We start from the raw sequence: 16,277 nt of genomic DNA on the forward strand, positions 1-16,277 counted from the left end.
ATGAGGAGGCGGAGGACGAGGAGGAGGAGGACGTAAAGGAGAACGAGGAGGAGGAGGAGGACGTCAAGGAGAACGAGGAGGAGGAGGAAGCGGAGGACAAGGAGGAGGAGGCGGAGGACAAGGAGGAGGACGAGGAGGAGGATGAGGAGGACAACAAGTAGGACGAGGAGCATGAGGAGGACGACAACGATGAAGAGGAGGATGAGGAGGAGGAGAAGGAGTAGGAGGAGGATGACGATGACGAGGAAGATGAAGGAGGAGGAGGGGGACGAGGATGAGGAGGAGGACGAGAACAAGGAGGAGGAGGACGAGGACGAGGACGAGAAGGAGGAGGAGGACGAGTTGGAAGACGAGGAGGAGGAGCAGGAAGGCAAGGAGGACGAGGAGGACAAGGAGGATGAGGACAAGGAGGGGGACAAGGACGTGGACGAGGAGGAAGACGAGGACGAGGAGGAGGAGGAGGACGAGGAGGAGGAGTACGAGGAGGAGGAAGAAGAGGAGTTCAAGGACAAGGAGGACGAGGAGCAGGACGAGGAGGAGGACGAGGACTAGGAGGAGAATAAGGAGGAGGAGGAAGAGGACGAGGACGAGGATGAGGAGGATGACCAGGATGAGGAGGAGGACAAGGAGTTGGAGGAGGAGGAGGAAAACGATGAGGAGGGTAACGAGGACAAGGAGAAGGACGAGGAGGAGGATGATGATGAGGAAAACGAGGAGGAGGAAAACGAGGAGGAGGAGGACAACAATTAGGAGGAGGAGGAAGATGACGATGACAAGGAGGGGGGGATGAGGATGACGAGGAAGAGGATGAGGAGGAGGACGAGGAGGAGGACAAATAGGAGGATGAGGAGGAGGACGAGGAGGACGAGGATGATGAGGAGGATGACGATGAGGACGATGACGAGGAAGATGATGAGGAGGAGGAGGACGAGGATGAGGATTAGGAGGACGACAAGGAGGAGGAGAATGAGAAGGACGAGGAGGATGAGCAGGAGGAGGACGAGCACGAGGATGTGTAGGACGAGGAGGAGGATGACGACAACAAAGAGGAGGAGGATGACGAGGACGACGAGGAGGAGGATCATGACGAGGAAGAGGAGGAGGAGGAGGGGGACGAGGACGAGGAGGAGGAGCAGGACGAGGAGAATGAGGAAAAGGAGGAGGACGAGGAGGAGGAGAACGAGGAGGACTAGGAGGAGAATGAGGAGGAGGAGGAGGAGGACAAGGATGAGTATGAGGAGGATGACAAGGATGAGGAGGAGTATGAGGCGAGGAGGAGGAAAACGATGAGGAGGATAACGAGGACAAGGAGGAGGAGGAGGAAAACGAGGAGGAGGAGGACAACGATTAGGAGGAGGAGGACGAGGACGATAACGAGTAGGATGGGTAGGAGGAGGAGGAGGAAAATGAGGAGGAGGATGAGGAGGAGGACGAGGAGGACGAGGAGGAGGACGAAGATGAGGAGGAAGAGGAGGAGGACGAGGAATATGAGGAGGAGGAGGATGAGGACACGGAGGAGGAAGATGACGAGGAGGAGGATGAGGACTAGGAGGAGCAGGACAAGGATGAGGAGGAGGTCGAGGAGAAGGACGAGGACGAGGAGGACGAGGAGGAGGAGGGAAACGAATAGGAGGAGGAGGACGAGGAGGAGGAGAACAACGAGGAAGAGGAGGAGGACGAGGAGGACAACGAGGAAGAGGAGGACAACGAGGAAGAGGAGGAGGACGAGGAGGAGGAGGAGGAGAATGAGGAGGAGGAGGATGAGGAGGAGGAGGACGAGCACGAGGATGAGTAGGACGATGAGGACAAGGAGGACGAGGAGGAGGATGATGAGGAGGACGAGGAGGACGAGGATGAGGATGATGAGGAGGACGAGGATGAGGACGATGACGAGGAGGATGAGGAGGAGGACGAGGATGAGGATGAGGAGGATGACGAGGACGAGGATGAGGATGAGGAGGACGACAAGGAGGAGGAGGATGAGGAGGAGGACGAGGAGGATGAGGAGGAGGAGGACGAGCACGAGGATGTGTAGAACGAGGAGGAGGAGGAGGACGACAAAGAGGAGGAGGACAACGAGGAGGAGGAGGACAACGAGGAGGAGGATGATGAGGAGGACGAGGAGGAGGATCATGACGAGGAAGAGGAGGAGGAGGAGGGGGACGAGTACGAGGATGACGAGGAGGATGAGGAAAAGGAGGAGGAAAAGGAGGAGGACGAGGATGAGGATGAGTAGGAGGACGAGGATGAGGAGGAGGACGAGGAGGATGAGGAGGAGGAGGAATGAGGAGGATGAGGAGAAGGAGGAGGAGAAGGAGGATGTGGAGGAGGAGGAGGCGGACGAGGACGAGGATGAGGAGGATGACGAGGATGAGTAGGAAGACGAGGAGGAGGAGGAGGAGGAGGAAATAGATGAGGAGGATAATAAGGACAAGGAGGAGGACGAGGAGTTGGAGGAAGACGAGGAAATCGAGGAGGAGGAGGACAACAATTAGGAGGAGGAGGACGAGGACGATGACTAGGACGATGGGGAGGAGAAGGAGGAAGAAAATGAGGAGGAGGAGGAGGAAATCGATGAGGAGGATAACGAGGACGAGGAGTAGGATGAGGAGGAGGAGGAGGAAAACGATGAGGGGGATAACAAGGACGAGGAGGATGGGGACGATGATGATGAGGAGGATGAGGAGGAGGATGAGGACGAGGAGGAAGACCAGGATAAGGAGGAGGAGAAGGAGGTGGAGGAGGTCGAGGAGGAAGACGAGGATGAGGATGAGGACAAGGAGGATGAGGAGGAGGATGAGGAGGATGAGGATTAGGACGATGACGAGGAGGTGGTTGAGGATGAGGAGGACGAGGATGAGGACAAGGAGGACGAGGAGGAGGACGAGGAGGAGGACGAAGAGTATGACAAGGAGGAGGAGGACGAGGAGGAGTACGAGAAGGATGATGAGGAGGAGGATGAAGAGGATGACAAGGAGGAGGAGGACAAGGAGGAGGATGAGGAGGATGAGGAGGAGGAGGACGAGGATGAGGAGGAGGATGAGGAAAAGGAGGACGAGGAGGAAGACGATGAGTACGACAAGGAGGATGAGGAGGACAACAGGGAGGATGAGGAGGACGAGGAGGAGGAGGATGAGGATGACGAGGAAGAGGAGGAGGAGGAGGACGAGAAATATGAGGAGGAGGAGGAGGACGAGGACGAGGAGGAGGAAGAGGAGGAGTACGAGGAGGACGAGGAAGATGAAGGAGGAGGAGGGGGACGAGGACGAGGAGGAGGACGAGGACAATGAGGATGAGGAGGAGGACGAGGGGGAGGAGGTGGAGGAGGACGACGAGGATGAGGGTGAGGAGGATGAGGAGGACGAGGATGAGGATGAGGAGGACGACAAGGATGGGGAGGATGAGGTGGAGGATGAGGAGGATGAGGAGGACAAGCACAAGGATGTGTAGAACGAGGAGGAGGAGGAGGAGGACGACAAAGAGGAGGAGGACGACGAGGAGGAGAAGGACAACGAGGAGGAGGATGATGAGGAGGACGAGGAGGAGGATCATGACGAGGAAGAGGAGGAGGAGGAGGGGGACGAGGACGAGGAGGACGAGGAGGATGAGGAAAAGGAGGAGGACAAGGAGGAGGACGAGATGGAGGATGAGGAGGAGGATGAGGATGAGGAGGAGGAGAATAAGGAGGACGAGGAGAAGGAGGAGGAAAATGAGGATGTGGTGGAGGAGGAGGCGGACGAGGACGAGGATGAGGAGGATGACCAGGATGAGGAGGAAGACGACGAGGAGGAGGAGGAAATCGATGAGGAGGATAATGAGGACAAGGAGGAGGACGAGGAGTTGGAGGAGGACGAGGAAAACGATGAGGAGGATAACGAGGACGAGGAGGAGGACGAGGAGGAGGAGGAGGAAAACGAGGAGGAGGAGGACAACGATTAGGAGGAGGAGGAGGATGACGAGGAGGATGGGGAGTAGGAGGAGGAGGAGGAGGAGGAGGAGGAGGAAAACGATGAGGAGGATAACAAGGACGAGGAGGAGGACGAGGAGGAGGAGGAGGAGGAGGAAAACTAGGAGGAGGAAAACGAGGATGAGGAGGATGAGGACGATGATGATGAGGAGGATGAGGAGGAGGAGGACGACGAGGAGGAGGAGGACAACGAGGAGGATGATGATGAGGAGGACGAGGAGGAGGCGGATGATGAGGAAGAGGAGGAGGAGGAGGGGGACGCGGACAAGGAGGATGAGGAGGACGAGGATGAGGAGGATGGGGACGCGGAGGAGAAGGAGGAGGAGGAGGTTCGAGGAGGATGATGAAAAGGCGGAGGACAAGGACGAGGTTGAGGAGGAGGACGAGGAGGAGAACGAGGAGGACGAGGAGGACTAGGAGGAGGATGAGGAGGAGGAGGAGGAGGAGGAGCAGGATGATGATGATGACGAGGAGTTGGAGTACGAGGAGGAGGAAATCAATGAGGAGGATAACAAGGACGAGGAAGAGGACGAGGAGGAGGAGGGGAAGAGGAGGAAAACGATGAGGAGGATAACGAGGATGAGGAGGAGGACGAGGAGGACGATGAGGAGGAGTAGGACAACGAATAGGAGGAGGACAACGATGAGGAGGAGAACGACGAGGAAGAGGAGGAGGAGGAGGGGGACGAGGATGAGGAGGAGGAGGTCAAGGAGGATGAGGAAAAGGAGGTGGACAAGGAGGAGGATGAGGATGAGTAGAATGAGGAGTACGAGGAGAACGAGCAGGACGAGGAGGACTAGGAGGAGGATGAGGAGGAGGAGGAGGAGGATGAGGAGGATGACGAGGACGAGGACGAGGAGGAGGAGGACGAGGAGGAGGACGAGGAGGATGAGGAGGATAAGGAGGAGGACGAGGTCAAGGAGAACGAGGATGAGGAGGAAGAGGAGGACAAGGAGGAGGAGGAGGACTAGGAGGAGGACGAGGAGGATGAGGAGGAAGTGGAGGACGAGGATGAGGATGAGGAGGAAGACGAGGACAAAGAGGACGAGGAGGAGGACGAGGAGGACGACAGGGAGGATGAGGAGGATGAGGAGGATGACGAGGAGGAGGAGGATGAGGAGGAGGAGAAGGAAGGGGAGGTGGAGGAGGAGGATGACGATGACGAGGAAGATGAAGGAGGAGGAGGGGGACGAGGACGAGGAGGAGGATGAGAAAAAGGAGGACAAGGAGGAGGAGGACGAGGACGAGGACGAGAAGGAGGAGGAGGACGAGGAGGATGAGGAGGAGGAGGAGGAAGACGAAGAGTAGGAGGAGGACGAGGAGGAGGAGGAGGAGGAGGAGGAGGATGAGGAGGATGACGAGGACAAGGACGAGGAGGAGGAGGAGGAGGACGAGGAGGAGGACGAGGAGGAGGAGGAGGAGGAGGATAAGGAGGAGGACGAGGTCAAGGAGAACGAGGATGAGGAGGAAGAGGAGGACAAGGAGGAGGAGGAGGACTAGGAGGAGGACGAGGAGGATGAGGAGGAAGTGGAGGACGAGGATGAGGATGAGGAGGAAGACGAGGACAAAGAGGACGAGGAGGAGGACGAGGAGGACGACAGGGAGGATGAGGAGGATGAGGAGGATGACAATGAGGAGGAGGAGGATGAGGAGGAGGAGAAGGAAGGGGAGGTGGAGGAGGAGGATGACTGATGACGAGGAAGATGAAGGAGGAGGAGGGGGACGAGGACGAGGAGGAGGATGAGAAAAAGGAGGACAAGGAGGAGGAGGACGAGGACGAGGACGAGAAGGAGGAGGAGGACGAGGAGGATGAGGAGGAGGAGGAGGAAGACGAAGAGTAGGAGGAGGACGAGGAGGAGGAGGAGGAGGACGAGTTGGAATATGAGGAGTTGAGGAGGAAGGCAAGGAGGACGAGGAGGACAAGGAGGATGAGGACAAGGAGGGGGACAAGGAGGAGGATGAGGAGGAGGACAAGTAGGAGGACGAGGACGAGGAGGACGAGGAGCAGGACGAGGAGGAGGACTAGGAGGATGAGGACAAGGAGGGGGACAAGGAGGAGGACGAGGAGGAGGACAAGTAGGAGGACGAGGACGAGGATGAGGAGGACAAGGACGAGGACGAGGAGGAGGACGAGGAGGAGTATGAGGAGGTGGAGGAGGAGGAAGAGGATGAGGAGGATGACCAGGATGAGGAGGAGGACAAGGAGGAGGATGATGAGGAGGAAAACGATGAGGAGGAAAACGAGGAGGAGGAGGAAAACGATTAGGAGGAGGAGGACGAGGACGATGACGAGGAGGAGGGGGAGGATGAGGAGGAGGACAGATAGGAGGACTGAAGAGGAGGACGAGGAGGACGAGGATGATGAGGAGGATGAGGATGAGGACGGTGACGAGGAGGATGAGGAGGATGAGGATGAGGATTTGTCATGGTTTAGGCCTGATTGACAGCCAACCACAATGCAGCACCTCTCTCTCCCTTCCCCTCCGGCAATGAGTAGGAACAGAGAGCCAGGCTTGGGGTTCAAGATAGGACTGGGATCGGTGAAAATCCCCCTTTTATGATCACGAGCAAAAGGCAGACTCCTTAGGGGAAGGAAAAATCCATACATTTATTACAGACACAAACAACACATAACAGAGTAGGACAGTGAGAAGCAGTGCCACATCTTGAGAACACCTTCCCCCACCCCTCCCTTCTTCCCGGGCTCAGCTCTGCTCCCGATATCTCTACCTCCTCCCCCAGTGGTGCAGGGGCAGGGAATGGGGGGTGCAGTCAGTGCTGCCACTTCCTTCATGTTCGGTGAGGGGAGTGTCCAAAACTTGTTACCCCCTGCTCCATCGTGGTCCCCCTCTCACAGCAGACAGTCCTCCACAAACTTTCTCCGACATGAATTCCTCCCATGGGCCGCAGCGTTCCCCACACTGCTCCGTCATGGGTCACTAACTTCCTCCGACTGGATTCTTTCACACGGCTGCAGCCCTTCCCGAGCTGCTCCGGCGTGGGACTCCCCCGCATGCTGCAATCCTCCCAGCACTGAATTACAGCAGCGGGGCTACCTTTTTCCATGAGACCCCGGCCTTCTTCGGGCACAGAACCTTGATCATCCGAGCAGGAACGACAGGCCACAAATCAATGCCTGCTCCACCGTAGATCTTCATGGGTGGCAGGGGGGGGCCGCCCTGCCGTCTCACCACAGGATACAGGAGGGTTCTCTGCTCCGGCACACCTCCCCCCTCCTTTCTTCCTCCGTTCCTCCACTGACCTTGGTGTTCATGTAGCTGCAGCGACTCCTCCTCACAAGTCCCACAGCACGTCACCACGTCCCTTCTTAAATACGTTATTGCAGAGGCGCAGCTGATTGGCTCAATTTCCCAAACAGAAGTGGAGCTGACGTGGAGCTGGGGGAGCTTTGAGAAGCTTCTCACAGGGGGCTGCCCCGATAGCCCCCTCCCCTGCCACCAAAAAACTCCACCACTCACTCAACCCAGGACAGGATGAGGAGGACGACAAGGAGGAGGAGGACGAGGAGGAGGAGGATGAGGATGACAAGGAAGATGAAGGAGGAGGAGGGGGATGAGGACGAGGAGGAGGACGAGGACAAGGAGGATGAGGAGGTGGACAAGGAGGACGAGAACGAGAAGGAAGACAAGGAGGAGGACGAGGAAGATGAGGAAGAATAGGATGAGGAGGAGGAGGAGGACGAGGTGGAGGACGAGGAGGAGTACAAGGAGGAGGAGGAGGAGGAGGAAGAGGAGGAGGAGGATGAGGTGGATGAGGACGAGGAGGGGGACGAGGAGGGGGAGGATAAGTAGGAGGACGAGGACGAGGAGGTGGATGAGGAGGAGGATGAGGAAATTATATATTTTTATAAAGATTGGCTTCATTCATTTATAACAGCAGTATCAGACACCGGCCTGTTTTGCTTCCGAATAGAATAACTCTGTGCCTGGCAGAGCAGCACAACGGGGGCCTGCACAACCACCCCGCTGCACGAGGACCCTGCACACGTGCGCCTATTGACGAGCGGAATCATGACTTTACAACCAGTAAGGTTATAAAGTAGGTATGTTTATTCAGCACTGGGCACAGGGGGGAATCATTCCTCCAGAAACGTGCGTGCCCTGGAGCCAAAAGAGGCTCCTTTTTATTGTGTAAAACGTTACATATTCATTAACTCCAATACACATGCATCACAATTCTGGGAATAGGGAGGGAATATTACAATCAGTTCCGAGAAATCATTAACATATCCCCCACCCCAAGTCCCTCCATGTCACACCTGCGCAGTGCTCCCTGGAGGTCGTGGGCAGGGGTCTGCAGATGAAGGCCCGTAGTCTCCTTCACTGTGTTCGCTAGCTGACCCTTACTTCTGCGCCAACTCAGTCCTGTGGTCACGTACACCTTGTCCTTCAGGTCTGGGCTAATTTGCAGCTCCTTTGTATTTCTGGCTCAGTGGTTTCAGTTCCCCTCTTATCTCAGGGACAAGAGGTACCAGCGATGGCCCGTCCTGTCTTCCTTCCATTCACTCACACGGGAGTTGCCGGCCTTTGATGGAGGCCACCTGGTGAGCAGCCCCTGAGGGGGGGCTATTGGGTTAATGTTTCCTCAGATTACTATTGCACGAGGGCCCTGAACGCGCATCCCTGTCGCACGCGGCTCTTTGCATGCCCGCTGCCCTCGCAGCAGGCGCTGTGCGCACGCGTGCACACTGGGGCCGGGACTACAACTCCCGACGTGCCTCGCGCGGGCGGTCAGTGGAGCCACGCGATGATTGGCTGCAAAGGGGGCGGGGCCACGGCGCGCGGCGGGGCCCGCCCACTGGCAGTGTCAGCAAAGCAGCGGGACGGGTAGGAGGGTCTTGTGGAGCCCCTAAGTGGGGCTGAGGGGGGCTCCGTGCCTTGGGGGTGGCTGCGGCCCCCCGGGGGGCCTGGGAGCGGGGGGTGGGCCCCGGGGGTGCCGGGGAGTGGGGCTGTGGAAAGGCTCAGAGCCCCTCGGGGGACCGAGGAGCGGGGCGGGGGGGGGCTGCGGGCGGCCCCGGGGTTGGGGAGTGGGGCGGGGGGGGCTGGGGGGACTGGCGGGGGGGGCTGGAGAACGGAGCGGGGGCTGGGAGCCGCCAGCAAGGGCTGGGGGAGCCCCGAGCCCGGGGGGGCTGCGAGCCGGGGGGGTCCCGCCCCTTTCCCTGCCCGCCCCAGGCCCCAGCCCGGGGTCCCGGCCGAAGCCCCTCAGGGAGCTGATTTGGCCGCCCCGAGGGACGGCTGGGGGGGCAGCCCCGAGCTGCTCGGCTGGGGCCTCGTTCTTGGGGCAAGAGGCAGCGGGGGCCTGCGCAGCGCTGGGAGTTGGCGCTGAAAATCCCAGCTCGGGGGGGTCGGGGCTGCTTCCCCGCGCCCGGGGCGGCTCCTGCTCCGCCAATTCCAGTCAGCAGCCCCGCAGCTTCATCCGGGCTGCTTGGGGTTGTGCTCTTCTTCAAACTCCAGTTGCAGAAATCAGGCTGGTGTTTGAACAGTTTTTGGTCGCTGTGATGACTGCAACAGGCTTCAAAGATGGACCTCAGCAATTCAGTAGTCCCAGACCTTCCCCTTTGTGCATTTAATTAAGGAATAATTTGAAAACTGATGAAAACTAATGGGTGTTTGGGCCGTGCAGAGTCTTTCTTTGCATGGGAGAATAGATTTTGGTTTTCTTGGCTTAGTTACTGTCCATGGAGGCAAGGAAGGAGAAACCAAGCAGCAGTGATGTCTTTTCTTTAGATTTAAGACATGCATAAAAACACCTAACTAAAAGAAGCCAATGTTAAATTGTCTTGTTTAATGTTAGCAGGAAGCTGATGGGAATATCCTTAAATCAAAACTGATACAAAACAGAAATGTGTCCTAAGCGTCTGCTGTGTGTAGCGTCACCCTTAGTGGATTTCAAACCCTTTAATTTCCTGGTGATAGGTTATAAATGTTTAGAGCAATGCAATAAATTATATTAAGATGGTAGCAACTTGATTATTTTCTTATATCCACAAATGTTTTTTAAAAAAGTCATTGGATTTCTAATTTAGGTCAAGTTATCTAAAAATCATAAGCAGGACTTTTTTTTTTTCTCATTTATATTAATTCTGGGTAAAAGAGCAGAAGTTGATTTGGAAACCTGTAAGCTGAAGGGTGTTTTCCAGTGAGGTTTTGGTTTGTTTATTTTTCTTTTTGCTTTTGTGAAGTCCTCAATATTATATTTTCTCCCTCATTATTTCCAGGCTGCAGAACCAGCCTGAAAGGCACGGTGGAATTACTTTTCCCATTAGCTGGGCTCCTCCTAAGGATATAGATTGCATCCATACTCAGAAGCCAGTTGCAGCAACGAAGCCGTTTCAGGTATTTGAAGAGGAAGAAGAACTGAATCACCAGTAAAACAAGAATGTAAAATTTGTTAACCTCTTGAGTTTTTCAGGACAAACTTAACATGAGTTTCCTTTACAAGCTGGTGGTTCTTGGTAAACTGAATAACTTGGTCAAAGAATGGATTTCAGAATTTGGTGAGAGCAAGGTAAGGGTTTTTTATATGCTCTTGTCAAAACAGCTGATGCCTTTTTATTTCTTTTAAAGGCCATACTACTAGGATTTATGCTGAAGTGGAACTTTCAACTTTCTTCTAAAGTATTGAGGAGAGCTGTAGTAACTGCCGTTGAAATAAGGTAGAAAAGGTACTACAGTTCACAATCTTGAAGTCCCTGGGGCACTGAATAAATGTGTGAAGTGGCTCTGTGGGTTGACTTGTAGCAGCTAACAAAGCTGAAACAAGGGATTGTGGGGTGAGCTAGATGGGAAATGGGCACTAATCTCGCCCCAAACAGCCTGCAGCACCCAGTGTGGTTTGAAACTATTGCACTAGACTTGCCCTTTGCAGAGATTGTGTTTATTTATGTTCATCTGCTGTGGGGAAGACTAATAATAGGTCTTAATTTCTGTAAATTAATGAAAGGACTGATACATTACTCATCTCTTTTTTTGAGTTGCAAGCACTCATTTCAGAAAAACAGTAGCAGTCTATTAGACTAACAACTCAGTCTGGGAGTGAGAAAACACTGTTTATGGAGGCTGTTGTAGTCTTTCTAAAGAGCCCGTATGCTACCTAAACTTGCACATAGGTCAATGTGTATCTTATATTATAAAGTAAACACTTTCTCTTCTACACACAGAATCTTCCTCCTTCAGCAGCAGCAGCAAATGTTGGTGGCAAAATATTTACATTTGGTTCTTACAAGCTTCGAGTACACACTAAAGGTAGAACTTCTTTGTCCAGTCATAGTTCTGATGTTTGAAAGTGACTTCCAACAATAACAGAAGAAATGGAATCTCTCTGCAGGTGCTGACATAGATGCTGTTTGTGTTGCTGCTAGACACGTAGAAAGATCGGATTTTTTTCAGTTGTTCTTTGAAAAACTGAAACATCAGGAGGAAATAAAAAACCTAACAGTGAGTAAGCGCTCTCCGTGATAATCGTGCAACTTCTACAGTAAGAATGCTTCATGTTAAAGACTTATATTGGTAGAGGATGTCTTACAAGACAAAACTTTAAAATACATTGTTTCTGAGTCCCTTCTAAAATGCTATCTTATGCAGCATGAAAATGCTGAAGTCAAGCTTTTGGTTCCTTTCCCCAGTGGCTGTACACCACGTAAGAATCTTTGTGGTCCGCTTCTCCCCTGCCCTTGGTTTGAGAATGAGTCGGCTGTATCAAAAAGCAAGGCTGTCCCTGGGAGCCCTGCTTTCATCTCAGGTGCAGTAAGGGGCCTGGACATGCACGCCGGGGGAGGAGGGGGCAGCCTGAAAACTCAGGAAGTTGACGGTGATGTGGAAAGGCTCCTGTCAGTCCCTTGGCCGTGCTGTTCCTCTGGATAGACTTTAGGAGCTCTCGTTCATCCTCCTCTGGCCACGTTCCTCTCTGGCTCCTCAGCCTGAGCCTTTGTGGCCGGGATGCACACTGTCAGCTTTCCAGAACGTTCACAGGGGCTGTGCTGGGAACATACAGAACTGCTGTGTAAAATGCCCCTCGGGTGCATGCATTGCGTACCTCGCAGGTAAAACTGAGCTCCTGGGAAGTGCTTCTCAGCCTGGGCTTCCTCACGCAGACGGTTTGAAAGACTTCATGTGCATAGCTACGGAGCCTTTGTTTAGGTGACTGTCACCTGAAAACAGACTCTCAGTGGGCTGTGGCACAGTTCTGACAAGTGCTCTGCAAAACTGAAGACTGTGCCAGAAGGTAGCTGACAGCATCTCAGGCACGGTAGAAAATAAAAATAGAGAAGACTAGTGTGCGCTGTCAAATGTGGACAGAGTTGGTTAGATTTCTCTGGATGTTAACCAGCAGTAAGATAGCTAGAGAAATCTCTTTTCTTCCTCACTGCCAGGGTAAGTACCTTACAGCCACTGATCCTGGTGGCTCATTGGCACTGTTTGTTCATTTCAATCCATGATCAGCCTCAGAATCTCTTGGCTAAATAGCTTTTTAAAGCCAGTATTAGTACAGTATTAGTGCTCTACTGCTTGCAGCTTACTACCAATTTTTTTGGTTTGGAAGCAAGTCAGTCTTTATACCAAATAGTTTAGCAGTGTAAATTCTGTATTTTATCACAGTTTAGGGAAAAGATTAAAGTAGCAAGAAATACTTTCTTACACAGTGATCCTCTCCTTTACAGGCAGTTGAAGATACGTGTGTATCAGTTGTCAAGTTTGAGTTTGATGGCATCGAGGTAAGAATTTTGCTTTTTTTCTTTAAGTAAGGATTTTTTTTTTCTTGCTTTGGAATAGAACAACTTTTCGGGGACTTGTGACCTTGCTATTTTACAAGGTTTTTGGTACCTTACAGTGTATTTAGGAAACTCTGATTAAACAGCCTGACCACAGCCTATCCCAGGAGAAGGCACTGCAGTAAAATGGGAGCTGATAGGAAAAGAAGCCCCTAGGAAGCCTGGCGGGCACGGGAACATCAGGGACACCTCTTGCTAAGCCTGTGCTGCAGGCCAGGGTAGCCCACTGGAACAGCAGTTATGTCACAGGGATTGTGCAGCATGGGAGTAGAGACAGTGTCCTTGCCAACCCTCCTGAGCTCTGACAAACCAGCTTTCTGCAGGGGGACGGGGATAGTGTAGCTCACCGTATGGATCATGTGAGCAGACTAAATGTTTTGTTGCAAATCAAAAATGAAGTGGTTGTGAGACAAATGGTATGGAAGATGAAAAGTGAAAGCCCCCATTTGACTCTTGCCCAGGTTTTTCAGCTGCAGGAATCCTTGTATCTTGAATGCATCTCACACCGTGAGCGCAGACCTGCATGCTGTAGTACCTCAGCACGTTACTGCTTGGTGTCACTATCGCCAAGACCTTCAGTGACCTTCTTGTGGCCTCTCTCTGGTACAGACGTTCACAGAATAATTTTCTTGCCTCAGACTCTACTATAGACCAGATGCTTTGGGATCAAAAGGGCTTACCGCAGAAAGGAAATGCTCTCTCCTTTGCTGAAGTGTAGTTGAGGTGGCTGAACTTGCATCTTAATTTTATGATTTATGTTCTCTTTTAATGGAAGATGGAAATTGAGAGTAATCTTTTCAACTTAAAACCCCCTTCCTTTCCCTAGCTTAAAAAGGCGGGATACAGTGACGGTTTTGTAAATAAAATATGGAACTTCTAGCAATTCTCTTGAGTTTTCTGGCAAGTAAATCTCTCGGGACATGTATCTGTAGTCACATAGGTCTAAATACAAATGTTAACCACTCTGTAGTCTTGACTAGCTTTTCCCCCACTAATGTGCTGTTTGAAAATGATGCAGCATTCGAACTCACACTTGGCACTTTTTCCCCTCTTAAGATGGATCTCATGTTTGCCAGACCATCTGTGCAAACTTTTTCTGATAATCTTGATCTCAGAGGTGACTCGTGTCTCTGAAGCCTGGATACGAGATGTATGCGGAGCTTAAATGGTAAGCATATTTACACTTCTTTAAAAAGAAAGTGTTACAGAGCTTGGTATAGAATGCACATGGCACAACCCATCGGTTTCTGTACAAGTTGCAGAAACTGATCTCCTGTCTACTTGAGATCTGAGGAGGTGGCGAGTGGGCTTAAACTGAGATGCTTCAAGGAGTTGTGTGTTTAGATAGACCTGTATCTCATGTTTCTTTGATCAGGGGGTGTGCACTGTTCCAGTTCACCATAGAAACTGCTTCAGATGAATAGGTAGAGCATTTGATAGAGAAGAATTTGTGGAGATTCATTAAAAATATATATATATATATATTTAAAATACCTGAAGCCTAACTTACTCACCGTTTAACACTGACTGGTTTGATTGTTCCCTGCTGTCGAAAGAAACAGCTTTTGGAATCCTCCAGAAAGGCCTTATTAAAAATTGTATTCTATAAACTGTGAAAAAGCTGCTGAGGGCATCAGTTACCTGGAGTGATACTGAATGTTGCGTGTAATCTGTAATTTTTAAGGAAATACAAAGCAAGTAATCCAAACTTGTTTTCATAGGCTTGAACAATGAACTGTGAGCTATTGAGCCAGGATAGCATAAAACTGACTTGTACCCGTTACTAGGAACTGCTGCACTTCAACTTTTTTCTTAGAGGCTGCAGAGCTACTGATGAAATACTGCATCCAGAGCCAAATGAAGAGAACTTCCAGCTCACTCTCTGTGCAATTAAACTGTGGGCAAAATGTGAGTAAGGGGATTGTTCGTGATCTTTAAACTTTTCACAGGCACCTCGTGCTGAAAAAATAAGACCATTAGTAGTACTTCACCTTTGGATAGCTGTTTAAATGATGGCTTTTAAACTAGAACCTGTTCTTCAGTTTAGATTCACGGTCTGTCCGTGGGGTTGATTCGGTGTGGTTTTTAATGGGGGTAGAGTGGGGAGAAGAGGGGAGTGCCTACAAGACAAGGTGCTGCATTGCTTATCAGGAACCTGACTAGAGGTGATAAAAAGGCAAGTTAAGTATATAAACTTGATACGTAAGGAATAAGAAAATACTGATTGCGTATGTGTCTAGAGCAAGTGCTACAAGAACGGCAGAATTTTTTGTAAGGGAAGTTGGAGTGAAGCAATAGCTGTAGCAGTGTAGGCAAATTCCAGAGTAGCAGTATTTTGGGAAGTGGTGTGGTCATGATTCTTCTGCTCATCACTGTTAAGGACCAACAATTTTGGCCTCATTGCATTGCAAAAGTAACTGACTTGGAGGCTAAAGTGTACTGAGTATTCTACAGATTGTGAAGTTGGTGCTGTAAATTTGAAGGAAGGTCCTTGGGTATTGAAGGACTGCAGGCTAATGACACGTACCCATTCTAGGACATGGCATTTACTCCAGTGTGCTGGGATTTCTTGGTGGGGTTTCCTGGGCAGTGCTAGTAGCAAGAACAGGTCAACTCTATCCAAATGCCAAGAAAGGCAAAGCCAAGAGGAGAACAATAACTGCACTCCCAAAAGGGGAGGAGCAAACTGAGGGAGGGCAACTCATCAGCCCCTTTCAGAGTTTCAACACTTGAGATAAACAGAAGAAATAAAATTGTAGGAAGTTAACAGTGGCCGAGAAGCAGATTATAAATCCACCTGATCCAAATCTCAGAAAGACTTTCAATATTGATTTGTGTGAATACTAGACCGAGGCAGAAAATTAAGTGTTTGCTTCTGCTTTCCACGTCACGAGAAGATAACTTAAATGGGCTAAACAGTAGCGAGAAGATGCTCAAGGCAATAGCAGAGCTTACTGGTTTCCTCCACTGGACCAACTGTGCAGTGAACCAACTTAACACGGCCAGTCTAAGGATGTCACTGAAGTTGCTTAAAAAAAAAAAAAAAAAAAAAAAACAACAAACACGTAAGTCCTTATCCTGGAATGTGAAGGCAGCACCTTGGCTCCCACACAGGGTGGCAGAGATGGCCCAGCAGGGTCATGTCCCGACGTTCCAGGTCAGATAAAGAAAGTGCTGGCTGTGTTTGTGGGGTCAGTTTGACGTATCTTTTCTGTTTTCTAGAAGCCTGGGGAAGGACGCACTATGCGGTAGGACCGGTGCCACTTTAGCCCTGAGGTTCAAAAACTGCACATCAGTGCAACTCCCTGCATTGCCTTCATCACCAAATAAACCAGACTTGCTTTCTCCAGGGTGGTGGGAACAGGAGCTCACAAGTGGATTCCAGCTACACCTCAGGGTAGCAGTTAGCACATGCTTAACTTTAACTTTAAAGCCCACCCACTGGCTATTAAAGGTCACATGAACCCCAGAGATCTAATGAAAGGAAAACCAAACAAACCAAAAAAACCCCACGACAAT

The 16,277-nt window shown here is 51.6% G+C and overlaps 1 protein-coding gene and 1 pseudogene across 1 annotated transcript in view; both read left to right on the top strand.

Moving 5' to 3' along the window:
* The window catches only part of LOC122154362 (dnaJ homolog subfamily C member 9-like), a 146,253-nt gene that overhangs the window by 73,846 nt on the left and 56,130 nt on the right, over window positions 1–16,277 (top strand). The window lies entirely within an intron of this gene.
* LOC122154385 lies at window positions 8,793–15,772 on the top strand (annotated as a pseudogene).

The sequence above is a fragment of the Tyto alba genome, unplaced genomic scaffold, assembly GCF_018691265.1.
Source record: "Tyto alba isolate M040663 unplaced genomic scaffold, T.alba_DEE_v4.0 Super-Scaffold_39, whole genome shotgun sequence".
NCBI lineage: Eukaryota > Metazoa > Chordata > Aves > Strigiformes > Tytonidae > Tyto > Tyto alba.